The sequence below is a fragment of the Eleutherodactylus coqui genome, chromosome 11, assembly GCF_035609145.1.
Source record: "Eleutherodactylus coqui strain aEleCoq1 chromosome 11, aEleCoq1.hap1, whole genome shotgun sequence".
Taxonomy (NCBI): domain Eukaryota; kingdom Metazoa; phylum Chordata; class Amphibia; order Anura; family Eleutherodactylidae; genus Eleutherodactylus; species Eleutherodactylus coqui.
Window position 1 is genome coordinate 95,937,162 of NC_089847.1, and position 9,953 is coordinate 95,947,114.

The window sequence follows — 9,953 nt, forward strand, 5'->3', positions numbered from 1 at the left end:
CCAGTAGTAATCTTGTCTGCTACCTGGGTTCCACCTAACACAGAGCCACATGGAGGCACCTTCAGCCTCCTTGTGGTGAAGATGGAAGTGAAATAGAGATTTCCCGTGCTTATTGTGTTCTGGATGTGAGTGGAGTGAGCCCCAAGAATACGAGAGAGCATTTGTAAGTAACTACTTCTTCTCAAAGCCAGTGCAGAGGTACTAATCAATCCTCTAAGCTTTCTTACACGGCCATCCAGAGCCAGGATCACCGCGTAGAGATACACCCTTTAATTGTCACACACGCACGACTCAAGGCAGGGAGGAGGTGCTTCAAGTCAATAGTTGTTGCCTGAGTGTCTGTGGAGCGACCCTACCCCTTTCCTCCTCCAAAGTGTTCCCCTTCCAGGAGCTGTTCCTGACAGATAACGTAGACTGTCAGGAGCATCACCGCTAGCAGCCCCGCCGCTGAGTAAATACCGGCAGGGGAGCCATGGCACCCCGGCTGGTATTCACTACCATGGTGAGCAGCCGCCGGTGCACGTGCCAACAGGGTGGGCTCTGCCTCTGGCACGCGTGCTATAGGTTTGCCACCACTGCCCTAGAGTGAAGGAGTACCAGCTTCCTCTAGCAGAAGGACTGGTATATATATGCAGAAGACCTGTGGGGATTGGCTGAAACTCAACACCCAGCCAGCTTAATTAACCCTCACCTGTAAAGCTGTGTTCATGCAACCCTGTAGAAGCACAGGTCCCAGAGGCACACACCTAACACCTTGTCATTGTAGTGTATATGTGTGCACAATGACTCAGCTAAAAGCATAGTAAAATTAATATTCTTTATTCTTACTGGATTTCTTACGTCTCTTTCACAGGTGATAATCAAATAGGAAGTGGATTGTGGGTAGCTGGTTATCTGCCCCCCCCCCCTTCCCCCCCAAAATGTGAGCAGTCTGAATGAATTTTTTTATAAGGAGACAAATAGAAAATTAAAGTGCACTTACAGATGGAAGGACTGGTGTAACTATAGGGGATGCAGAGGATGCGGTTGCACCCAGGCCAAGGAGCCTTAGGTGACACATAAATCCTCTCTTCTCCTTATAGGCAGCCCAGTACTATGAATAAACCATTATAGTTGGGGGCCCTGTTACAGGTTTTGCATTGGGGCCCGGGAGCTTCAAGTTACGCCTCTGCATTAAGGGTTTAAGAGACGTTGGGGGGCTCCAAGATAAACTTTTGCACCCAGGCCCATGAGCCTTTCGCTACGCCCCTGGATGGAAGCACTTGATTCGATGAGCCCAATAGCGAGAGCTGTAGGGCCATGGCAGCCCCTTCATTCTAGTGCTTAGTGGTTCATACAGCATGAATTTCCATGGTACGAAAAAAAACATTTTTTAGAATGTATGGAAAGAAGTGTACAATCTAAAGTGCACCTTTCACTGCATGGGAGAAAAGCTTTGTACTACTTGAAAGTGAAGTACAGCACTTGTGAATGAGTGAAGTATAGACAGGCGTGCCAATTGGCATGTTTTTAAATTCCCAAAGTTCAGGAATTTCAACCTCACATACTATTCATATGTGAAACTTGAGTGGTGGAGGGGATCAGCAGCAGTGGCCGACCAATGAATTGTCTTCTAATGTTCTTCATTTCTGCTATATAACTATTAGACACTACTTTAGCATGCGTTCTAAAAAATACTTTAGTAGTTGTTAGGGATGGGTCTTCAAGTCAGTTTCTATAAATGAAGCCCTTGGATCGGCCCCCAAATAGTCTCTCTGCATCTGAAGAGTTCTCTCAAGTCGGCCATACGCTTCAGCTGAACTCGCCAATATGCTCAGTCCTTTTGTTCTTAAGAAGATAATCCACTGCAAACTGACAATAGCTCTCCCTTTTCAGAACACATACATGCCGGGCCAAGTTCAACATGTATGTGTATGGGGCGGAGGCTTGGGGGTAGGTTACTCGGATGACCGCTATCTGAAGTACATGGACAGTTTCAGTCCCCATGATAAAGCCACCTTGTGCCCCATCCTACCTTATAAGCCGGTTGAAGAGCTCCTCTTCCTCTCTTGATCACATTAATGCGCTCCAGCTCTCTAAGACCCTCTTCTGGTTCAGCTATTTATTCTGTACTGGACCATTCTGTGGTTCCATATATGTACTATTGGCGATAATTCTGGTGAATGGGCAACCACAGAAGTGTGACAATGTTGTGGAGGCTTCCTGTGCCCCCTTGTGTGTGCGGCTGAGTATTATCCCGCTGGAAAATGCCTCTTGGAAGCCACTATGAGAGGAACACATGTGGCTGCAGGATGTCCTGAACATATCACTGAGCTGTCATTGTCCCTCGTACCACTACTAGGGAAAAATGACTATTCTATGCGACGGCGCCCCAGACTATGACACCAGTAGTGGGGGCAGTATGCCCAGGATTGAGGCACTCACCCTGAGGTCTCTAGACATGAACACGACTATTATCCCAATAAACCGGATTCATTACTGAAGACAACCCAATTCCAGTCCATAGCAGTGCAGTTTTATCGTTCATGACACCATTGCAAATAGAGACAATGGTGGGTGTCAAGGGCAGTACATGTAATGAGCGTCGTGAAACCAAATGTCTTTCAGCCAAGTGCCTGGAAATGGTCCCCACAGACACAAAGGTCTATAACGATGGCACCACCTGTCTCTGGATGGTGAACAACTAAACAGATGGAGCTGCTCGTGCTTGTCAGACGATCAGATGAACCTCTCTACTGTTGTCTGTTGAGGGCGCCCTGAGCCCAGTCGCCTTGTGTACGTGCCGTCATGCATCCACTGGTCCCCTTACCTCCTAATAGTCTGGTCACAATGGCCCAGTTGGCGGGCAATTCATCAATATGACCATCCAGCATCTCGCATTTAAATAATGCGCCCCCTCTCAGACTCTGGTAATTGGGCAAATTCTCTTCGATTGCATTGTAGAAGCATGTCTAGCGGCCAACAAGCTCTACACAAGCGGAAGAAGTCACTACACACAAGTAGCCTCTGAGAGCCTTTTTATAGGCCGAACCATCAGTTCCCCCCTGAAAAAAAAATGAAAAGGGGGGAACTGATCACATGTTTTGCCCAGATCCCTCCACTAATTTGAAATCCATCTATAGTGTTGGAATTAAATAGACATCTGCCAATCTAGCATATGTGTCTTGTCAGTGACTCTATAGCCATGTAGACGTTTTTTATTCTGTTTTTAGATGTCTATTAATCTGATGACACAACACGACCATCTCGGTACACGTGAATGGATGATAGTTACTAAATTACTCAAGAGGTTTTCAAAATCAGGATCCTGAAAGAAGAAGTATGTACAATTAAGTAATCCATCAAAACTGACTCAACAGTTTCTCCAACACTATATCTGAGTTAAAGTTCACACCAGCTATATACAGCAGCCCAATATATCACAGCGGTCATACATAATCATTCAAGTTCCAATGTAACAGGAGATCTGTGTGATGACGTGATGATAGGTTTGGTTATAATCGGTATTACACAATATCTCTATCCCCAATGGGTGAAAATGCTGAAGTACTCCCTGACAATCGCTTCGTAATAGTTCAAAATATTAAATCAAAAACTTTCTAATATGCTTTCTTGTTAGATTTGGCTGAGTTCCTTTGCTGCTGGTTACTCGAAACCCCCGCCACTTTGATCGATCACTGAGTCCTGTTATTGGTTGCAGCCTCTATGACATCCCGTAAACTGGGCGGGACTGCAGCTGTAAACACAGACTGGAGCGGTGGACTGAGCACCGCCGCAGAATGCAGCAGGAGCAGGGAGAGGTGAGTATATCACTGTTTGTTATATTAGTGCATAGGGAGGGGGTTTTCCAGCTACAAAATAGAAAGTCTGACAAATCTAGGAGGTCCAGCTAAGTAGCAGCAACCTGTAACTTTCATCTGCTGCTCTGGACCCTCTGCTTCATCCTGTACAGCTGCCAATCTGCCACTGTGCTTACATGCATCAAGGGATGAAGTAACAAATGTGGATAAGTTCCAGATGAATTACTTCCTAGGATACTAAAGGAAGCAGCGGAGGTAATTTCTGAACCACTCGCCATAACCTTTGAAAATTCCTGGAAAACAGGAGACGCCCCAGAAGATTGGAAAAGGGCAAATGTTGTCCCTATCTTCAAAAAAGGGAGGGATCCAGGAAACTACAGGCCTGTGAGCCTGACTTCTATACTGGGAAAGATCTTTGAACAAATTATTAAACAGCATGTAAGCAAGCACTTGGTTTAAAATGGAGTATTTAACCAGAGCCAGCATGGGTTTGTAACAAACAAGTAATGCCAGACGAATATAATTTCCTTCTATAACAGAATCACCGACTGGGTTGATCAGGCTAATTAGGTGGAAATAGTATATTTTGACTTCAGCAAAGCATTTGACAAATTATCTCATTCCATACTTATTGCAACTGTTAGGTGGATTCACAACTGTCTGAGTGATCGTACTCAAAGAGTGGCCATAAATGGCTGCACATCCAAGTGGAAGAATGTTTCAAGTGTGGTACCACAAGGCTCAGTCCTAGGCCCAGTGTTGTTCAACATTTTTATAAATGATCTGGAGGAGGGAATTGATGGGAAACTGATCAAATTTGCCAACGACACAAAGCTTGGAGGGATAACTAACACTAGGGGAGAGAGAGAGGATTCAAAAAGATCTAGAAAAGCTTGCACAGTGGGTGGCGACTAACAGAATGGCATTTAACAAGGAGAAATGCAAAGTCCTACATCTGGGCAAGAAAAATGAAAAAAGCACACACAGAATGGGAGGAATTAGGCTAAGCAGCAGCACATTTGAAAAAGACTTGGGTATACTAATAGTTCATAGTCTATGAGTCTGAACATGAGTCAACAATGTGATGCAGCATCCAAAAAGGCAAACACAATTCTGGGATGTATTAAGAGAAGCATAGAGTCTATATCACGTGAGGTAATCATCCCCCTCTACTCTTCCTTGGTCAGACTTCATCTGGAATACTATTGTCAGGACTGAGGTCCGGGATACCGGAGGTCCCTGAAAAAACCCACAACCCCTGTCCCTACCTACTTGCCCCCCTGGATTAAGCCCCAGGGTGACAACTGGGCGATGGTCCCTACACTTACTAAGGAAGGGGAACACGGGGACTAACGAATAGACAGACATTGGAACAAAACAACAGCAAAGCGGGTCAGACTTTCCGGGTCAACAACGAGAGGGTACACGGTACAAGAGGGTCAGGCAAGGCAACATCAGGTCCAAAAGCAGGAAGTCAAAATCAGGAGTCAAAACACGAAGTACGCGGGTGTAGCAGGAAGACCAAACTAACACTGGCACTGGAATGCAGACACAGGCAGGTTTAAATCCTGTTAGAACTCCCGCCCCAACAGATGATTGGGGCGGGGAGTCTGACAGGAGCCAGGTACAGCCAAGCATGCTGGAGAACCTTCCCCCCCCCTCTCCCTGCAGAAAGTAGAGCAGGAGAGGCATGCTGGGTTGCCATGGTGCCGAGGACATGGCGCTGGGTGGTCCTTGCTGTGAGTTGTGGGAGTGAGCAGGGGGGAGAGAGTGAGAGAGAGATCTCCCCTCCTTTCCTCCCCGCTCTTCCCCGTCGCTCCCCGTCCCCCGCCGGCACCCGAATCTTTAAAGACGAATAAGGTACTCGAATAAGGTACTCGAAAAGGCACTACTCGAGCGAGTAGTTTGCCTTAGCGAGTATACTCGCTCATCTCTAATCAACATGCATACAGCATAACTTTTTGCACAAGGGTGTGTGGGCGCTTCTCTCATTGATCCTTATGGGAGAACACTTGCACAGAGTCGGCTAAAAAGAATCAAGCTGTGTGCATGTGATGCTTTCTCAGGGGGCAGGAGCACAGGAATGGGGAACCCGGTGAGTATAAGACACAGATTCTTGGAACCCCACTGTTCCCTCACCTTAGTTTATGGGGCTCCAATGTTATAACAAGGCCCTAAAAGTTAGAAAAGGAAGTTATAACTTACTGAAGTGCAGCATCCGGAAATCAAAAATGAATGTGTATATTTTCTGTACATAGAGCGGAATGCTTTACTCTCATTGGACCAAGGAACTCCATTCCGCCACTGGACAGAGGGAACTGGATGAAGAATATGCAGCGTCCCTCCAGGTATCTTATGAATGAGAGTTACATGGACTTGAGCTTTGCACATTTGTTGGTGCTAACACCTTATAGCTGATTATAAATGCATGCAAGTACAGTATATATATATATATTAATCATTTAATGGCATTTTATTATAGCAAAGCCGCTAGTACATTATAAAGAAGCCATGAACATTAACTGATTGTTTGTTTCCAGATCTCAAAATAATGACTTTGGCACTTCATTATGGGAGAAAGGGAATAACCTGACAATCTCCAGGGAAACTAACGCGAAGCAACACTACTCATAAACAAGGGAAGTGTGATTGAGCAATGGATGTGGCTGCGAAGCACCAAGGGAAATTGTTTAAATGGCGCATAGAACTATTGTTGGTTCTTACACTGAGCCAACAATACTCCTATGTGCCATTTAAATAACAGTGAGAGTTGGTGCAGTCATCTCTACTCAGCACTTACATGCATGTAGTGGCGTGCCTTGCAACTTCTGAAGAACAAAAAAGAGGGGCAGATTCATAATGTTTCTGTTAGGCCACGCCCCTTTTACAACCCCGCTTCCAAAAAAGTTGGGATGTTGTTCATAATTTAAATACATGTAAAGAAATAAAGAATACAATGATTGCGATTTTTCCATTAACTGGAGCATTTCAGACATACTATCTTAGCCTTGCCAAAGCGGTACAAGAAATCCATACTGGCGACCTTGACGATATCAGCAACAGTTTCCCAAGAATATGTTCTGTTTCACCTACCGCTATACATTGAGACGCAGCACTAATAAAGACATGGAAGAGACGTTGTCTAGATGGGAGCTTGTGTTGTTTTAGGACCTCTATATACTGCTCTGCATTGATAGTGCCTTTCAGGATGTGTAAGCTGCCCATGCCATAGGCACTATAGCAATACTATGCTATCAGAGATGCAGGCTTTAGAGCTGTGCGCTGATAACAAACTGGATGGTTCCTCTCCTCTTGAGTCTGTGGGACACGGCGTCCGTGGTTTCCAAAAAGGATTTCAAATTTTGAAGAACAGTTTTTTGGTAACAAAGCTTCGAGGTTCATAGCCCCCAATCCTTTATTTTGTCCTGCCCGCTTTGCTATATAATGAGTGGTGCCTATTTTCAGCACAAGCAAAATAGGTGAGCGCACTCCTGCCCTGTTTTTGTGTTTTTTTTCTGCGAATCTGTATGCTACGAGGGGCTACCCAGAAAGAAACGAGATAGGAAGATGAAACTTTCCATTTATTCCACATACTCTTCATTGATGCCAACACACTTCTTACATCGGTATTCCAAGTTCTGTAAGCCTTGCAAAAAGAAGGATTTCGGTTGTGCCTCGAACCAGTCATTCGTAGCAGCCATGGCATCAGAAATGGTGTAAAATTTGGTAGCCTTGAGGTGTTTCTTCAGGTTTGGAAACAGATGATAGTCTGAAGGAGCTAGATCTGGTGAATAAGGTGGGTGGTCAACCAGCTGGAAGCCTAGCTCCACCAGTTTTGCCGTGGTCGCTTGTGCAGTGTGAGCAGAGGCGTTGTCTTGCAGGAACAAGATTCCTTTGGACAGCTTGCCGCGCCTTTTGGCCTTCAGAGCTGCCTTTAATTGGTCCAAAAGTTCAATGTAATACCTTGCACTGATGGTGGAACCATTTGGAAGGTAGTCCACTAGCCGCACGCCCTCCTTATCCCAGAACACAGACGCCATCACCTTAGTGGCTGAACTTCTTTGGGCGAGGAGAACCACTGTGCCTCCACTCTTTTGATTGCTCCTTTCTTTCAGGGTCATACAAAGGAATCCAGGTTTCATCCATAGTGACCAGTCCATCCAGGAAGTTCTTATCATATCACCGAAAAAGAAAGAATAAAAATACTAACTTTATTAATTAATGGTAATAGGACAGATTCAAAACATATATTAAAAAAAGAGAGGGGGGGGGGGGGGGATCTGGTTAAATAGATGGGTACCAGAAGTCCTCACACCCCAAAACCCATTACTCCTGATTGTACTATCACAGAGGGAAACACACATGCATACAACTAATATAGGTTAAAATGCAGTATGTAAATTAGCCTTTAGTTGTGAATTAACAGTAAAATCACCTGGGTAGGGAAGGAAAAAACCTTTTTAAATTTTGTCTGAAGAGCACCTAGGTTTGCTATACAGACTGGTACTTATTAATCCATGAGACAAGGCAATCGCTGCCGATTGTCACTTATTTTGATCTTTCAGAATAGGGAATCAAAAACATTTGTCACCGTCACATTGTACGGGGTAGAAGCATCTCCTTACGGGCTGTGCGAATGTATGTTTTTGACATGTTACGTTATTTATGCTTTATTGGACGTGAAAAATCATCTGTTTTAACTGATATGTTCCTCTCATTGCACCTGTTGTGCGTCAGCGATCTGCTTCTCCAGCCATGTGGGTGTGATGATTCTCAAGAGTTGAGTGTCATGCCCTAAACAAAAAGTTTCTATGAAGTAATGGCCTCAGGCTTAATGTTGATTTAGAGTCCAATGGTATGACGAAGTGTATGTGAGAGCGGAAGAGTGTAATCACAATGCATGCACCCACATGAGCGTTAGTAGAACTATATAAGGGAGTGGCTTCCCACTAATGGTAGGTCAGTTGAGTAGTTTGCCAACAAAAAAGCTGCCATGTGGCAAGCTAGTACAGGAGTAATCGGATTGCCTAAGAAACACTGTGATTGCCAGGACCATAGCGGTTGTATGCCTTTGCTTCTGTGCATTGATCCCTCAATTATAACTGGTGTTGAGGGATCAAAGAGTGTCGGACCAACTTTGTGATCATCTGTGGGTTGGAGACAAGAGAAAAAGTCGAAGAATGCCAGGGCTGTGACCAAAGTTCCGACTGTGAGCCTGAGACAGAGGGGAGTAAGAAAGTGACCAACTACTACCAGGCTAGGTACCAGAGGATGTGAGTGAGATGTGTATTTATTCACACCCTGATAACCATTGCACTAAGCCACTTGTTTAAGTGGAGGACATCTCTGCAAGGAGAAGAAATCACTTGATTACATTGAACTTGGACTATATAGAGACACTTTCCCTTGAGGCCCATTGCTACAGAGACTAAATGACTGCCTTGTTAGGGCTGATAAGACCTCAAGACTTTCACACCGTGGCTGATTTATGTTGTACTCGGATGATAGTCAAGTTTTCAAGAATGTATCCCTCTGCCAGCCTTGTATCTCAATCACTCCATGGCGACTCCAGGAGGATTACTGGCATCACACCTCCTCCTGAACCTTACAACGCCTTTTGCCAAGCCCTGGTGAACCTTGTACTTCCTAAGGCATAAGTGACAAACTCAATAAAGTCCTTTTGGAACAATGCTACATCGTCACTCACTTATTCGTGCCTTTCAAAAAGTTGCAGAAATCTGTCAGGCTGAATGGGTCAGCTGCAGGAAATTGTTGCATTGTTGCCACTGCGCTTCTTGCCTAAATTCTGTAGGTTTGAGCTTGGGGGGGCGTACGGTAATGGTATCATGCGTTACTTTATATAGCGGCAGGTCTCACAACTTTATAAGGACTCTCCTGGAATGTCACACTGACACTTGTTCCTACTAAAAATGTTGCACCCCTCTGAATGAAAGGATATTATTGTATAAAAACATCGATGCAAGCGAGTAGGAAGACGTTTGGAAGAACAGTGACTATACAGTTATCCCGCAGACAATAACATCAGGACGTTGAGTGCTTTCCAGAACACCAACATATAAGGAGGATTAGCGTGCCTCGTGCCCCCCCTTCTCCTGGTCACATGGTTACTGGGTCAGCTGATACATCTCATGA